We start from the raw sequence: 18,383 nt of genomic DNA, 5'->3' as shown, positions 1-18,383 counted from the left end.
GGACTGTTCTGGAAGCTGTGGCACATCACAGGATGGAACCTGACATAGACTGATTGGTTTTGACGTTTCTTTCAGCCTCTATCTGCAGGAATATTCCTAGTGGGTTAGAACAGAGAGTCTGTCTGGTTTAGAGATTTGTTTCTTTCTTTCTTCTTTTTTTTATTTTTTGGTTTTTTGAGACAGGGTTTCTCTGTGTAGCCCTGGCTGTCCTGGAACTCACTCTGTAGACCAGGCTGGCCTTGAACTCAGAAATCCGCCTGCCTCTGCCTCCCAAGTGCTGGGATTAAAGGTGTGCGCCACCATTGCCCAGCTGATTTATCGTTATTACTTTGCAAACCAGTTCGAGCCTGTTGTTTTTATTGCTCTTGTTGTTTGAACTTTTTGTTGGTTCTTTGTGAGTTTCACATCATGCATCCCAGTCCCTCTCATCTCCTTGTCCCCTATCTACCCTCTGCCCTTACGACCTCCCACAAAGATAAAGAACATACAAATAAGTAAACAAAATAAAAGCATAGAAAACATCTCATTGTGGAAGCTGTAGTGTGTCACAGTGTCTACCACAATATACCCCTCTGTCCACATGTCTTCACTAGTAGATGTTCATTGTAATGAGTCATCTGTCTGGTTTGGGATCTCTGGCATCTGTGACACCATCAATATTGGATCCTCACTGGGGCTCCTCCCAGTTATCCTGCTGTTGCCCTGTGTCATGGAATCCTGCAGCTTTGAATCAGCAGGACCCGCTCTTTCATGCACCCCAAAAGTTCACAGATGATATGTATTTTAGGGTGGGCCCTGAGTCAAAGCCCTGTAGTTGAGCTGGCCAGTCCACCAGCTCTCCCTTATCCACACCATTAGGGCAAGGTTTCTAACATCACTAGCACTAGCTTACCAACATGGCTCCTGCTAGAACTCTCAATATGCCCATAGGCAGGAAACCCGGTCCGCTCTCTGGTTCTCATGCCTTCTGGGTGGCTTACCCACACGCAGGAGGTTAGCTTCCCGGTGATTCCCCTGGCCTGCCCTCAGGGACCTATCAGTTGCTTATGTCATAACCTGCCTTGCCACCACCTCCAGGTGCAACAGGTGTGTGCTGCCGATAAAAAGGACCACTCCAGTTTGCTCTCTCTGGCTCTCGCACTCGCTCACTCTTCTCTCTCTCTCTCTCTCTCTCTCTCTCTCTCTCTCTCTCTCTCTCTCTCTCTCTCTCTGCCACTCCAGCTCGCTGCCACCTGCCCCCCCAGTTCCCAGCATCCCCTCTATCGTTCTCTGCACCTCCCCCTTCTTTGCCTCCACCTTCTCTCTCAGCCTCTTCTCTCTGCCCTCATGCCTCAGCTTCCATCTGCCTGTATACATCCCTCTTGTCTGTCTCTATCCCTTCCCAGGCCTTCATTCCTCTCCCTTCCCCCAGTAAACCTCTTTTACACCAGGTCTTGTAAATTACTTAGGGGTACACCTTGTCATAGGTTCGCCATAGGTGTCACATGCCTCCATATTGCCCAGGCAAGGTGCAGGGCCACTCTTTCAGTAGTGGGGGACAGCTTTCCTGCCTATCACAGGTGGATGGGAGGGCATCACCCCTGGGCCCACTCCACCTCACAGCAGATGCATGGGGCTGGCTCACTTGGGCCTCCTTCCAGGGCCAGCCAGCTCTACTATGCTGCCCAGGAGAGGTTCAGAACCCACTCACCTGCTTTCGGGGGACCCAAGGGGACCAGCTTTCCTGACTGCCTCAGGTGGCAGAAGGGTGAAGTAGGGGAGGGCACCATCCCCACACAGAGCAGCAGAGGAGTGGCAGGGTCTCCAGCTCTTTCTTGCTCTTGCCCTCTGGTCTGGCTCACCTGTGCCCCTTCCACCAGGGTCAGCTCTACTGAGCCTATTGGGGTTTTGTTGTTGTTGTTCTCTTTTATCTGTTCTATGTGTACTCTAACACCAGGGACTAGTGTAAGGCAGGCGGTAGGTGTTATGCATGGGATTGGGTGAGTCTGATATATTTTGGAGGGCACAATCCTGCTTACCACAGGTATAAGTCTGAATGTCTTTATTGCTGTAAAACACTAAGGTATCTAAATTAGAAAATCTTTAAAAAAAAAAATTAAGGGTTCAGAGAGATAGTTGAGTGGTTAAAAATACCCACTGCTCTTGCAGAGGACCCAGGGTCGGTTCCGAGCCCATACACCAAAGGGGTTCACAACCGCTGGTAACCCCAGTTCCCGGGGGTACAATGCCCCCAACACAGGTTTCTCATAAACTTACACAGACACACATTCACATCATTTTTTTTTAAATAAAATACTTTAAAATTAAGTTTCTAAATAATTATTTAAAATTTCCCTTTTGATAATCTTTTCTGGTTTTCTTTTGTCATAATGACTGGTATTACAAAGCTGTCATCTTTGTGGCTGTAATTTTCTATTCTTCTTGAGGATAATTGAAAGAAATTATGTTAATATTTTTATGACTTTTAACTTCCTTACTTAAATTGTTTTCTCAATGTGATTGCTAATTTCATATTCATGTCTGGGACATTGTAATATCATTCTTCTAGATCCATGTTAATACTGCCTTCTCTTTCTCTCTCTCTCTCTTTTTAAAGATTTATTTATTTTATTTATATGAGTACACTGTAACTGCCTTCAGACATACCAGAAAAGGGGAATGGATTCCATTACAGATGGTTGTGAGCCACCATGTGGTTGCTGGGAATTGAACTCAGGACCTCTGGAAGAGCAGTCAATACTTTTAACCACTGAGCCATCTCTCCAGTCCTTGGCTTTTATTTCTTAACTTTTTTTTTTAACTTCTTTAAATGCAATATTACTGAGGCTAAACACTTTTGTATTGTGAGTTTTATCATGGCAGGAGGATTGGGCCTCAGAATCACTCCTGCTACATGCATGTAGCATGTGCCTTGTGCTTCAGTCATGTGCCACATGCTTATGTAAGTCCACAACAAGGTTTGAACGCTGGAAGACTACAGTGGCTGGGCACTTTGATATCAGATGATGTTTTACATATAGCGATTTGGCTTTTAATCTTCACCATAACCCTGTAAAGTAGATACACTCATGGGCATAACCACTACTTTTCAGGTGTGGAAACTAAAGCACAGACAAGTTTAAATTAACTAGGCTGAGGCCACTCTGTGGCAGATGGAGATTGAGGCTGGAGGCTGCAGGGGCTTGGGTCTTATTTATTTGTTCCTTTATTTGTTTTGAGAGAAATTCTCCCTATGTATCCTGCCTGGCCTAGACCTTACTATGTAGAGCCAGCTGGCCTAGGTCCTGAGTTCAAATCCCAGCAATCACATGGTGGCTCACAACCATCTGTAATGAGATCTGACACCCTCTTCTAGCTGTCTGAAGGCAGCTACAGTGTACTTATTTATAATAATAAATAAATCTTTGGGCCTACCAGAGTGTGCAGAGGTCCTAAAAAAAAAAAAGTTGGGCAGTGGTGGCGCATGTCTTTAATCCCAGCAACCTTGGGAGGCAGAGGCAGGCAGATTTCTGAGTTCAAGGCCAGCCTGATGGACAGCCAGGGCTATACAGAGAAACCCTGTCTCGAAAAACCAAAAAAAAAAAAAAAAAAAAAAAAAAAGTCAAAAAGAAAAAGTCATAGGGGTCCACTTGTCTCTGCAGGCACCAGGCACATACTCGATGTGCATACACACACACAGACAAATACCTACACACATAAAAATTAAGATGAGATTTTAATTAAAAAAATATATTATATATATTATATTATATAATATATATATTATTATATATTATATATATATTATATATATTATATATATAATATATATATATTATATACATATATATTATATGGAGGAGAGTGGACCTGAGGGGACTGGGGAGTAAGGGTGATGGGGGTACATTATGTGAAATTCCCAAACAATTAAAATATTCTGTTTAGGGGGGATCACAGCCACCAAAATGAAGTTCAATCCCTTCTTGACTTCTGACCGAAGCAAGAACTGCAAACAGCATTTCAATGCACCTTCTCACATTAGGAGGAAGATCATGTCTTCCCCTCTTTCCAAAGAGCTAAGACAGAAGTATAATGTTTGGTCTATGCCCATTTGAAAGGATGATGAAGTTCAGGTTGTTCGAGGACACTACAAAGGCCAGCAGATTGGCAAGGTGGTCTGAGAGTACAGGAAGAAATACGTCATCTGCACTGAACGAGTCCAGCGAGAGAAGGCTAATGGCCCAACTGTCCATGTGGGCATCCACCCCAGCAAGGTGGTTATCACCAGGTTAAAGCTGGACAAGGACCGCAAGAAGATCCTGGAGAGGAAGGAAAGCCAAGTCCCTACAAGTAGGAAAGGAGAAGGGCAAATACAAGGAAGAAACAATTGAGAAGATGCAGGAGTAGAGACATCTCATGCACGGCTTCCATTAAAGACTGCTTAAGTAAAAAAAAGAAAGAAAGAAAGAAAAAGAAAAAGAAAATATTCTGTTTAAAATATATAAATATTTATTTTCATTTTTATTCTTATGTGAAGGCCAGAAGCCAGTGTTGAATCTCCTGGAGCTCAGGCTATGAGCAGTTGAGTTCTCTGGAATAGAAGCAAAAACTCTTAACATCTGAGTCATCTCTGCAACCCCCACTTGTAAGAAGCTGTAGTCACCTGTTTTTATGTGAGTTGATAATTGAAAAGTAGTTTCTCTATGAACTTTCCCAACTCCATATATGCAATATTTGTTCTCACAAGAACCAAGAAGGCATACTATATTTTTATTACTTTGTTTACTGTGTATCGCTGGGTGGCCTTGAACTCACTCTGTCCACCAGCAAGGTCTCAGACTTCTGTGGTTCCTCCTGCCTGTGTTTCTTACATGCTTGCTCTTCAGGTGCCACCACAGCTGATGAGGAGGAAGGCTTTGGACCTTGGTGTATATTTCTGTTCCATATTGAAAGTTGTCTTTCCTTGCTTGTGTGTGGACTCAACCCCAAGCAGACCTCAACAAGGAAAGATCTCAAACCAGAGCAGCTCATAGGTGATTAAAGCCACCGAAGTGCTATCTATGCCTAGACATAAGTGTGAGCTCATATGTGATTAAAGCTGCCAAAGTGCTATGCCTAGACATGAGTGTGAACGTGAAGTCTGCTAGGTATATTTAACACACATGCACAATCACAAATCTTTTCACCAAAGGCCTGAAGGTGTAGCTCAGTGGTAGAGCACATACTAGCAATCATAAGGTCCCAGGACCAAATCCCCTCTCTTATCTCTACACTAAAATGCAAACAAAGTTTAAGTGGACCTTGAAAGACAAGAGTTCTAGATTCACAAACATCCCTGACCAAGATGAATTTTCTGGAGCTTAACAAAAATATTATATCTCAGCCAAGCGGTGGTGGCGCACGGCTTTAATCCCAGCACTTGGGAGGCAGAGGCAGGCGGATTTCTGAGTTTGAGGCCAGCTTGGTCTACAGAGGGAGTTCCAGGACAGCCAGGGCTATACAGAGAAACCCTGTCTCGAAAAAAAAAAAAAAAATTATATCTCCAACAAGTGGTAATAATCTTGATAATCTATATTCTTTTAATATGTCCATGTGTTAAGGAATCAAAGTCATAGAGTTTGGTGGTATACACCTTCAATCCCAGTGTTCTGATAGTGGAGGCAGGTTTATCAGGAGTTCAAGATCAGCCTTGGCTACAGTAAGATAAAAGAAAAAAGTAGAAATAAAAACCTCACCAGTCCCTATTCTTCACAAGAGTAAAGTAAGTAAATGGTAAATGGCCAACGTTTCTGAAATATTATTGTTAAATGCCTAAGTAGACCACGGAAATGCAAAAATAGTTTATATACCACTCCCATGACTCAGAACTTAGGAAGCATTTCTCATGAGTTATATACAGCTGTCAGTATGAGACATAAAACCACACTGCAATGGAGATGACAACCTCGTGTGTCACGGTCAATGAATCGTTCGGTTAGATGATCAATAAGACTCCAGCAGGGGTCATTGCCACTGGTTTCAACATTAGAGGAAGTGTGTGTGTGTGTGTGTGTGTATGTGTGTGAGAGAAAGAGAGAGAGAGAGAGAGAGAGGGAAAGTGTATATGTGAATGAGTATATGAGTATGTATGAGTGTGTGTGTGACTGTGTGTATACATGAGTGCATGTATGAGTGTGTGTGCATGTGTGTGTGTGTGTGTGAATGTGAGAACAAGTATATCAGTGTGTGTGAGTGTGCATGTGTGTGAATGTAACTTAGTGTGACAGTCTGCATGTGTGTGTGTATGTTTATGTGTGTGTGCATGTGTGAGAGTTGTGTGTGTGAGTTTGAGTATATGTGTGATTCTGTGTGTGTGTGTGTGTGTAGCTAAGATGAGCTGTCCTGGAACTCATTGCATAGACTCCAGCTTCCTTGAACTCATCACGATCTACCTGCCTCTACCTTTGAAGGGCTGACATTAAAGTCATGTATCACAATGAAAGCACTAGTTTACAAACATACAGAATTATATACTAAAACATACTAATTTAAGGCCCATCTCTGCCAAAAATGATCGGGGCTCCTTGAAAAAATGACTAATTTAAGTTAGAAGTAGGCCTATATCATTATTTTCCAGGAGGTAAAAAGGGTTCAAATGTACATTTGAGGAGCAATGAGGCGGCTCAGTATTGGAGGCACTGGCTGCAAGCCTAAGGACCTGAGTTCAGCCCCAGAAACGTGTGGTTGAAGGAGAAAACTGATTCCTCTGACATGCATTCTGTGGCATAAATACCCCCATACATCCCCAAAATAAATTTAATTTTAATTTTTTTAAAGGTAAAGGCAATTTCTTTAAAAATAACTATGGAAGGGAGCTGGAGAGATGGCTCATCAGTTAAGAGTACTGACTGCTCTTCCAGAGGTCCTGATTTCAATTCCCAACAACCACATGGTGGCTCATAACCTTATTAATGGGATTCGATGCCCTCTTCTGGTGTGTCTGATGAAAGCGACAGTGTAGTCGCATATATTAAATAAATCTTTTTTTTTTTTAATAACTACAGGAAACACATGGGAAAAAGCAGGGGTCTAGAAAAATGGTCTTTGGATGACCAATTTTAGAATAATTTAAGCATGTACCATACAATAAAAATGAGCGGCATTAGCCAGGCATAGTGGCATGTGACTTTGATTCCAGCACTTGGAAGGCAGAGCCCAGCAGATCTCTGGGAGTTCGAGGCCAGCCAGGGTTACAGACCCTATCTTCCAAAAATTAAACATAAAATTAAAATGCTTTAAAATTCTGAAAGATGTGCATAGGCGTACTTGTCGGGGTTTGTCTGTGTGATGAAATATCTAAGCAAAATTACTTCTGGGGGAAGATTTGGGCACACGGCTCTAGCCTTAACAGAGTTCCTGATTGAGGCTGTGAGAACACAGTGGGGCAGAGTCCTTCACATCAGGGTGGTAGGGAATCTGCACTAGTAGGGCTTTTGGTTTAGTTTAGTTTTTGCATTTCCTCCTTATTCTATCCAGGACCATAGCCTGCAGGATAGTGTTGCCCACATTCAGGGCAAGCCTCCCCTTTGGTTAACCCTCTCTCTGCTCTCACAGACACACCCAGAGGGACATTTTACTGATCCACTGGATGCTGTCAGTCCCATCAAGTTAACTGTCAAGTTTCATAATCATTTCACAGAGGTGACTTGAGGGTCTGAGCTTGTGGTGTCCCGGTGGGGTCTTAGGATGGACGGTCCTTTATGCTGAGGGAGATGTTCATCAGAATAAAATAATAGAGGAAGCTTACTGGATTCATTATGAGTACAGACTCGAAACCCTCAATGCAAAGGCAATGCTCCCAGAATGACCCAACAAAACTGGGACATCATTAAAATTAAGTAACAACAACACAAAAGACCAAAAGTACTTTCTTTTCCTAATTTTCTAATACTTCTCTAAGTTGTATCAAATGTTTTCTTAGATGTGTTGCCTTAACAAATAAATAAACTTGCTGGCTATATATGTTGTAGCAGTAACAGATATCCCAATGATGAATTATCTCATGGATTTTTGCATAAAAGATAGGGCCAGAGATTTATTAGATTTTCCAGTGTTGAATTATCTTATAGCTCTTGATACAAAACAAAAAACGGATAACATGTGACCTGAAATATAGCAAACAAAAGTGCCTAACAATGTGACGTCACAGAGAAAGAAGGCCAAAGCCTTAGACGAAGACACATCAGTATTTATTTACTTTTTTACTTTGATTAATTTTAAATGGAAGCAGACGCGTAAGGATGAGGAGTTCAGGAGCAACCTCTGCTACATAGCAAGTTCAAGGCCTACGAGAGTTCTAAACAAACAAACAAACAAACAAACACATGGAGATGATCAAAAATTTTTAAAATTCAAAGCTTTGCCATAAAGCAGCCTGCTTCTGAAAGGAAGGTCCTGCAAAATATGTTAATAAAGATTACATATTTTATGTATCTTGAAATTATGAACACACCTGTGTCCAAACATAAAAGACAAAGAGACAAAAATGAACAGTGTATCACACTTTAAAGACATTTGCCCTTCTTCCTCTATCTTTGCCAAAACACAGAAGTAACAAGTAAAATGGATCGTGGAGGCTATCATAGACCAATAAGCAAATTTATAAAGCAGAATGTACGTTTTCTCCAAAGTCAATAGGAAATAAGACTCCAGGTTGCCTGGGGTGGGGGTTGGGGAATGAACTGGCCCAGGTTGGAAGATAATCATAACATTTAAGAGCAAAATTATGTAAAGTACATTCTCTGACTATAATGCATCAGGACAAAAATCCTTAACGAGATTTTAAATTCTAACCTTTTAAATGTGTAGGGGTGTTGCATGTACATGTGTGTACTGAATGCATACTCAATGAAGCCAGAGGGGAGCATTGAATCCCCTGGAACTGGAGTTACAGAGAGTAGTGAGCTCCATGTGGGTGCTGGGAACTGACTCTGAGTCTCTGGAAGAGCAGCCAGTGCTCTTAATCACTCCCCCAGCACAGGAGATTTTAACTTTTAAATAACCAGAGTTTAGCATTTAGGCTACAAGAAGCATGGGAACATTAAGATAGATCACTTGTAGGGAAGACATCCAGATACTAGTGGCAACTTCCTGAAACTGTTTTCTTCATGGATAGCTATGTACTCAGGTACAAGTTACCAACTGAGTTCTACTGTGCAGGAAAACAATGGAGAAAGTAATATATACACTTTGTTATTAATCTTAATGAATTGATAGAGTTTAGTAACCGTGCTACTCAGGATGGGATGGGCTATTCTCACAGAACTCATTTCTCACCAGCTACATCATTATATAACACATAACCACTGAAAATAAGAAAAAGGAAATTCTCTGGGCATGGTGGCACATACCTTAAACACCAGCACTCAGGAGGCAGAGGCAGGCAGATCTCGGTGAGTTCGAGGCCAGCTTGGTCTACAGAGTGAGTTTCAGGACAACCAGGGATGTGTTTCAAAAAAAACGAACAAACGAATGAAAAACAACTTGAATATAGCAAGTACTTTACTCCTGAGTAGATACCAGATAAGAAGAGGTAGAAAAAATGAACTAAATCACCCTTCTGGCCTCATATTCCAGAGGGCCTGGGACTGTGTGGAGTAAACACCTCATGCTACCAGTCCATACCCACTGTGGCTTCACCCTCCGTTTCAAATACTGCACTCAAGGATGTTCTGTGCCTGGCGGCCAGTCAGCTGGGGATTTGTTCTATCCTGGTGACAAAGCCTGGCCTCGCAATCAGCTTTCACAACTGACTGTGGCATTTAGTCTTGACTGCTATCAAGGAAACATCCTGCCCTGAGGACCTGAAATTAATTAGAAGTTTGTTATTTGAGTTGTGACTCATTCTCAAAATTTTCCTCTGCAAGGGTTGATGCCAGCGGCCTCTGCGCTGTGACTTCCCAAACGAAACACCTGAGAGACGAGTCTTCTCAAGAAAGGAGATCAGACCGCAGAATGGAGATGGCTGCTTCCTGGCCGCTTCCGGCTTTCTCCTCTCTAGCTCCGTGGAAGTCTCCTATGCTCCCCAGAGCCACCGTGGGACATCCGTAGGACATCGCCTTCTATTTTTTCTTGATTTAGGAGGTACAGTTAAATACACAGTAAGAGAACAGTGGCCCTGAGAGAAGTGCAGTACTGCCCCGCAGTCTTGCAGTCTTTTCAACCCAGCCCAGCCCGCACTCCCTGCAAGACCCTGAAACCCTGAATCTCCTGACTGCCTGCGCTGGGATTACAGGCGCACACCACTATGCCTGGTTAGGCGGTGCTGGAAATGGTACCCAAAGATTTTACATGACAGGCAAGCACTCTACTGAGCTATGTCCCCAATCCCTTACTCTGTTTCTTGTATTTTAAAAAGGGGTCAATTATTTAACAAGATCTACTGCATTAATATTTTTCTCATTCTTTCACTCTGATTTTATATCATGCATATATCATACACACACACATATATACACACACTCATACTTTTATCCTATTTAAAATTTTCTTTTTTATTAAGGTATTTTTACAATTTGGGGGGGCTCTTGAAAGGCAGGGTCTCCCACACTGGCCTCAAACTCCAATACCCCCAGCCTCAGCCTCCTGGATGCTGAAATTAAAAGCATAGGCCACAACACCTTCTATTTCCTAAAGAGTGGAAGCAATTGTGAACTTTTTTTCTTGGTATAATCTTTAGATTTTTTTTTAAATTAGATTCTATTATTTTGTGTGTGAGTGTTTTGCCTGCCTATCTGTATTACAGTGTTCCGTGTGCATCCTTGGTACCCTGGAATTGGAGTTATGGATGTTTGTGAACCACTGTGTGGGTGCTGGGAATCAAACCCCAGTGCTCTGTAGGAGCAGCCAGTGCTTTCAACCTCTAGTCGTTTCTCCAGCCCCCAGGATCCAGTCTTGCCTTTGTGACATTTGTTTTCATCTCTATTGTATCTTATTCATTTTTTCATCAGAATTTCACTAAACAGGCAAGGCAGGTTTCTAACAGCCTCTTGCCAATACTTCCAGGCATGACTACCAAATTTGTAACATTTTGTGTACTTACGTATTAGTTGTATATAATACCTTTAATATTTAAGTAAACTTGTATTTTCCTCCTTTATGTTAAGTCGGACAACTTACTACCCCCCTGTCTCTTTTCCCTGCCCTGCTCAATCTTTCTTCCTGAGTTCTGGGAGTAAAGGTATACATATGTCACCATGCCTGGCTTCTGTTACACTCTTTTTGTTAAATTGGTTAGCTGTGTCTTTGGTTATTCTTTTGTTTTTATTCTTTCTGAGGCATTTCATCTCCAAGTATGAGTGGTGTGTGTGTGTGTGTGTGTGTGTGTGTGTGTGTGTGTGTGTGAATACTTTTACCTTATGAGATACTTTTCAGTCAACCGGGATGAAATCTTACCCTTGATCCCACATGGATGGACCTGGAAGACAGTATGTTGAGTCAAATCAACCAGAGAACAACAAATACCACATCTCCTCACTCACTTTCAGGAGCTAAAAGCCTTTACCACACAGTAGGCTGAGGCTGCAGATCGAGAGGAGGGATAAGAGACTTGCTATTTCCTGTCATACTGGATACTGGCTCATACAGGAGAAGTTCCATGTTTGTATATACTTGGAACCGATAAAAAATAAAACAAGTGGGTAAAATCCTCCATTTCTACGGGGAATGGTACATGGCTTTTTTTTTTTTTAAGGTTTATTTATTTATTATATGTTAAGTACACTGTAGCTGTCTTCAGACACACCAGAAGAGGGCGTCAGATCTCATTACGGGTGGTTGTGAGCCACCATGTGGTTGCTGGGACCCAAACTCAGGACCTTTGGAAGAGCAGTCAGTGCTCTTTCCCGCTGAGCCATCTTGCCAGCCCCTTGTTTGTATTTCTTAATTGCCCTTTTCCTTTTGTAGGAAGAAAATTCTCATGTCGAGTTGGATCGTTTTTTGTAATTCTTCATACCAGGAAATGCCTTCCCCTATCTTCTCTCACTTTGATTGGGTTAGTTATAGAAATCAAGCATCAGGGTTGGGGATGCGGCTCAGGTTATAGCATGCTTACCCAGCATGCAATGAGGTCTGTGTTTAATTCCTAGCACTGAGTAAAATGGTGTGGTACTCTGCACATGGAATCCCAGCACTCAGGAGGTAGAGACAGGAAGATCTCTGAAGTTCAAGGTATTTACTGCATAGTAAGTTTGAGGCTATCCTGGGCTACATGTGCACCTTTCTCAAAAAGTAAAATTGTAGGAAATACTTGCAAAATCTCCTTGGAAGGGGCTTACTAAGAAGAAAAGGGGAGGCTCAAAAGAGAGCCTTTCATTAGCTTTGATCGCCCCTGGGCCCTTGTGTTAGTTATTTATTGTTATTTAACAGTCCTAGAACTTGGCAGCCAAAAGCAACACCCATTTTATTATCGTCAATGATTGTATGTGTTTACTGGGTCTGTTGGGCCAGTTCTTAGCCGCCTGTGATGTGGGCTGCGGCTGTGTTCATCTGGGCATTTGGCTAGGCCGGACTGTTTCAGTGGCTCCTTCCCAGGGCTGGCAGGGACCCAGGCTGGCAGCTGGCAGCTCAGTGGGGCTGTTGGCTGGGCATGCATTTGGCCTGTCCATGTGTGGCTTGTGCTTTTCACAGCATGGCAGCTGGGTTCCCAAAGTCCTAGAGGAGTAAGCAGAGACTGCCATACCTCTCACAGGCTGGGTCTGGAGAGCTCGGGCCTTCCTAGGAAGGCTCATCTCTGTGGTCCTGAAAGCGCTCTGGTATCTTCAGCATCTCGGTCAGTTCGGCTCCACTGGCTTTGCTGTACTCTTGCCCTTTTATTGGCTTCGGTTTTAGTTTGATTGTTTGTTTTTTGTTGTTGTTGTTGTTGTTGTTTTTGTGTCTTTTATTAGTGGAACCTGGAAGGAAGGGACTCATGTTGGTGGTGTTATTTTGGAAAGCTATGGAGACTTTAGGAGGAAGTGGATCACCTGAGGTTTAATGGTTCTGCCCATGTTCTATTTACTCTCTGATTTCTGACACATGACTCCAGCCACAATGCCTAGCCTGCCATGATGCCTGTACCCATTTGTAAAACATAAGCCAAAGTAAACCGTTCAATCCTTAAGTTATTTCCTGTCCGGTATTTTGTCTAGCCAAGTGTGGTGGTGCGCACATCTCTAATCACAGTATTCAAGGTACATCTCTGTGAGCTTGATTAATGCCATCCATCCATGTAGCCATGGGTAATACAGCTGCTTATGAAGTAAACACGGGTCTATTTGTCTCATAGTTTTCAAGACTCCCCATTGCTTTTAGGCCTTTGGTGAGGATGGTTAATAAGAGCAGAGGGGACAGCTTGGGTTAGGTCCTACAATCCCCTTCAGCGGTATTCTATTAATCTAAAGATCCTGGAGCATCAAGTGCTGCCCCCATAAAACTGCCTTCATCCTCCAGCTACAAAGCCTTAGTCTTTTGTTGGCCTCTTCTGGGATCTTTAGCTGAGGAAAGTAGTTTCATACCAGGAATTTTTTTTTTTTATGTATATGAGTACACTGTACCTGTCTTCAGACACACCAGAAGAGGGCATCAGATCCCATTACAGATAATTGTGAGCCACCATGTGGTTGCTGGGAATTGAACTCAGTACCTCTGGAAGAGTAGCCAGTGCTCTTAACTGTTGAGCCATCTCTCCGGCTATTTATTTATTTATTTATTTATTTATTTATTTATTTATTTATTAGTTTTTCGAGACAGGGTTTCTCTGTATAGCCCTGGCTGTCCTGGAGCTCACTTTGTAGACTAGGCTGGCCTCAAACACAGAAACCCGCCTGCCTCTGCCTCCCAAGTGCTGCGATTAAAGGCGTGCACCACCACTGCCCAGCTATTTATTTATTTTTAAAGACAGGATCTCACCATGTAGCCCTGGCTCACCTAGAACTAGGACCAGGCTGGTCTTATACTCACAGAAATCCACCTATCTCTGTGTCATGAGTGCTAGGACCAAAGCCATGTTTTTCTTCTTTTTTTCAGTAAGGGTTCAAATTCATGGTTGCTACTGCCAGCTGCATGAATGTCCCCACCTCAATTAACTTAATCTTAAAACTCTGGGGCTGATGAGATGACTCTCTCTCTTTCTCCCTCTAGGCCAAACTTCCTCATCCTCTCCATCACGGATGGTAGCTCCTGTCCAGATTCTCCTCCCAGATCTGCAAAGTATGTTTCCTTTCTTTCCGCCTTTATATGACTGGGCTGGAGAGAAGGTCTCAGTGAAAGACGGCTCTTCAGGGCAGACACTGCTCTTGTAGAGTTCAGTACCCAACCCCAACACTGGGTTGCTCACAGCTGTTTGTACAATCACCAGGTAACTTCAGCTCCAGGGAGATCTGATCCCTCTTGCCTCCATGAGAACCACACACACATGTGTATAACACACACACACACACACACACACACACACACACACAATTAAAAAGAAATCATTTATTGGGGCTGGGAGTGGAGTGGGGAAACTCAGAACTCAGTTCCTACCTTCACAATATATCTAACCAAACAAAGGCTTTACTCACAGGTGTGGTGCATTCAGGTGCTTAAATGATGTCATCAAGATTGTGTTTCCCGCTCTTCCTCTCAGGTTTATTTGTCTCTGTTTCTCTTTGCATGTGACCTCATTCTCTTTTGATCCAAATACATACCTCATATATTATGGGGAAGAAGGCTCCTACCTGCCTCAGTAGTATAAATAGCCTATGACTCGTGCTTCAAGAGGGAGACCCTCCCAGGTTTCCCAGAGAATCTCTTGGAAGAGATTCGATTGAACTTGCTTGGGACAGTGCCCAGTTGCACTGTGTAAACACGGCCGGGTTGGCATGATTGGTTGGGGCGGATTATGTATCCGACTCCGTACCCAGTCCCATGGTAATCTTTTGGGATCTGGGAAGAGATGAATTCTCTAGGGTAAAGAAGGATGTTTTGTTGAGAAGACAAAGGCAACAGCTGTCCCACACCTCACACTCTTTGGAATGGAAATGTGTTCTGGCTGGATCCTGGCCCTCCTTTGGCTCTTTCTGCCTCTGGCTGAGGGTTAGCTGAAGGACTTTACACTCAAATATTTGTCAGGATGCGCATCCTATAAGAGATGTGGGGGTCCCGTGGCTTGGCTTTTCCTGTCTTTTTTCCCCCTCTCTTACTAATTCCAGGGAAAGGAGCAACAGATGTGAGTTGCTTTGTGAAAGGCGGCCTTCCCTTTGTGTTTTGCTTTCTGGTGAGACAAGACATGGTGGGAACTGAAAAGCGAGGGAGGGTAGATAAGACTGGAGGGAAGAGCTGAAAGGAAAATGACCTCATAAATCCCAGACTTCCCAGATGAAATTATGGCTGCCATGGTGATTTTACACTCAAGGGCTCTGTGAGTTGCAACAACAGGGCAGTCTTATGCGTAAAAGTGCTCAGTCAACTGGGTAACCTCGTGGTACTAAGATTCAAAGGAACATCTTGCTTTGAAGCTATTCACAGGAAAGCAATACAGAGTAAATGAGAGCGGGGGTCTGCCAGGCACAGTGCGATGCACCAAGCACAATCGGGACTGTGGATCAGCAGACTGAGGATCAGCTTAAAATCTTGTGTCTCATCAATCTTTTATTTCCTCTGTACAGTCCTTTCTTTATTGTAAGTGCTGACTTTTCAAGGTCCTACTTCTTATATTTCCATTTGGAAAAGACTTACAGGTCTGGGAATATGGTCTAGTTGGTGGAGTGCCTGCCTAGTATACATAAAGCCCCGGGTTCCATCCCCAGCATTGTGTGAGCTTTTCTTGATGAACCATGCCTGTGATCCTAGAAATAAAAGGAGGCCACTTAGAAGTTCAAGCAGGGGCTAGAAAGATCTTCAGCAGTTGAGAGCAAGTCTATTCTTGCAGAGGACCCCACTTCATTCAGTTCCCAGCACCATATCAGGTGGCTCAAAACTGCTAACTCTAGCTCTGGTAGGATCTGGCTTCCTCAGCCATCAGTACTCACATGCACACACACACACACACACACACACACACACACACACACACGTAATTAAAATAATCTTTTAGATATTTTTTAAGATGTTCAAGGTCATCCTCGGTTATATAGTAAGTTTAAGGCAAGTCTGCCTAGAACTCATGGCCTAAAAAAATAAAAATAACAAAACAAAGTTCTATTAGGTTATATACACTTACTATCTTGAATCTTTTCTAAAACCCCATAAGTATGATTTTCTTTAAGAGCACTGGCTACTCTTCCAGAGGATGCAGGTTCAAGCCCCAGCACCTACATGGCAGCTCTCAGCAGTTTATAACTCATGGTTCCAGCAAGGAGATTCAAAGGAGTTAAAGACCAGAGAAGAGTGCAGGAAAGACAGATGTTTCTCAGGGAGGCACCTGAACTTACTTACTGCAGGATTTCTTACCACAGCACAGATATAGGAAATGACCAGTGTGTGTGCCCATAGGAGAATGTATGAAAGTGTGCCATCCACATGGGAAAGTGCGGTGACATGCATGAACCTGGGTGTGGCAGAAGCCTGGGTCAGGAGTGCCGTGTGATCTCATTTATATATGGACAGTAGTGGAGTAGGATTCATAGCTGGGAGTAGAAAGGTGGTTTCCAGGCAATGGAGTTTGGGAAAGTGGAGTGATACTGGTCAAGAAGTACAAGCTTTTGGTTACAGAATGAATAGATTCTGGAGGTCTAACATGCAGCGCCAGGACTAACACACAAGGAACCGTGCTGTCCACCTCAAGAGTTCTCAACTAGTACATCTTTTTAATAAACATTATTTAATTTTAAAATAATTATTTTATTTGTGTGTGTCCCCCCCAGAATAAGGTATCTGATCCCCTGGAGCAAGAGTTACACGTAATTGTTAGCTACCAAAAATGGGCGCTGAGAACACAGCTTGGATCCTCTGACAGAGCGGCAGGTACTCTCAGCCACTGAGCAGTGTCTCCAGTTATGACTGTTTTATTTATGTGAATATATGTGTCTGTGCAAGTCAAGTGCAGGTGCCCTCAGAGTCCAAAGAGGATGTTGGGTCCCCTGGGACTGGAGTTATACGCGGTTGTAAGCTGTAAGCCATCTGCTAGAGTGAATCTTTTTTTGAGAGAAAGAGAGAAAGGGTCTCTCTACATAGCCCTCCCTGGCTGTTCTAGAACTCAGCGTGTAAACTAAGCTGGTCTTGAAAGCATGCACCATCACACGCAGAGAGTAAATCTTAACCATTTTCAGTGTATAAGTGTTGGAACACACCGTTGGAAACAGTGGTTGAGTTTTCAGTTCTGTAACCAGCCTGAGGCAACGTGGGGAACATGGTTCACTGCTCTCTTGGACAAGAAAAACCAACAAAATCATGCAAGTTTACAGGATCAACTCTTCTTGTTGATTCTCTGTTCATGAAAGTGTCTGGCCATCAAGGGCATATTTCATGAAAGTCATCAAAGACCTGACAGATGTCACTTACAGAAGCAGTGCAAACCATACTGGTGGTACAAAGGAAGAGTTAAGGCAAGTACCCAGGCCAAGTGGGGCTGGGCACAGGGGGCCAAGTGGGGCTAGGCACAGGGTCAGTAGACCAAAGGAAGTGATGAGTTTTTAAATTATATTTCTGACTGTGTTTGTGTCTATAACTCTGGGTGCGTGCATGCATGAATGTGTGTATGTGCAAACATATGCGTGTGTGTGTGTGTGTGTGTGTGTGTGTGTGTGTGTGTGTGTGTGTGTGTGTATGCATGTTAGAGTTGGTTTTCTCTTTCCACTGTATTAGTCGTGGGAATTGAACTTAGGTCACTAGGTTGGCAACAAGCACTTTTACTCTCTGAGCCATCTGTCTTACTGGCCTAAAAGCTGAACTTTTTTGCTTCACATGTCAAAAATTCAAAGTAATGCCAAACTTCAGGATGTAGATACTGATGCTCTGGTGGATGAGCATATCCAAATGTTTTTCAGAGATGACAGAGCTGGGTCAGGTTAACTGCCACACTGAGATGATCCTCATTGAAAAACAAGGAATGCATTGTTTGTGAAACAGAAGTGGAGACTACACAGAAGAAAAAGATATCCCAGAAGAAAAACACGTATGGCATGGGAATATATTCAGCACAAAGTGAATGCAAAAAAAAAAAAAAAAGCGGGGGGGACTTATGTTCTCAAAATATTTTCAGAACACATTGTTAAAATATACCAAGAACAAAGGCAAGCAAAATGGAAGCTCTTCATCATTATGCAGGAAGTGAACTCGCCATGCATTAAGTGGTCAGAGGGCAATGTCAAGCAAAAAAGGAGAAAAGTAGAGGGAATTCAAGAAATTGGGAAGAAAGAAAAAGGAAAGGAAAGGAAAGGGAGAAAGGGAAGGGAAGGGAAGGGAAG

General features: G+C 43.0%; 1 long non-coding RNA gene and 1 pseudogene across 1 annotated transcript in view; both read left to right on the top strand.

Moving 5' to 3' along the window:
- Nucleotides 1-11,214, top strand: part of LOC116088888 — a 28,813-nt gene extending 17,599 nt beyond the window's left edge. The window contains exon 2 of the long non-coding RNA XR_004118062.1: nucleotides 9,885-11,214. This is a non-coding gene — a long non-coding RNA (uncharacterized LOC116088888). The remainder of the gene's footprint in view (nucleotides 1-9,884) is intronic.
- On the top strand, nucleotides 3,945-4,434 carry LOC116088887 (annotated as a pseudogene).
- Nucleotides 11,215-18,383: the final 7,169 nt, after the last annotated feature.

This window comes from Mastomys coucha, unplaced genomic scaffold (genome assembly GCF_008632895.1).
Source record: "Mastomys coucha isolate ucsf_1 unplaced genomic scaffold, UCSF_Mcou_1 pScaffold14, whole genome shotgun sequence".
Lineage (NCBI taxonomy): Eukaryota > Metazoa > Chordata > Mammalia > Rodentia > Muridae > Mastomys > Mastomys coucha.
This window is presented reverse-complemented; position numbering and strand designations above follow the sequence as displayed.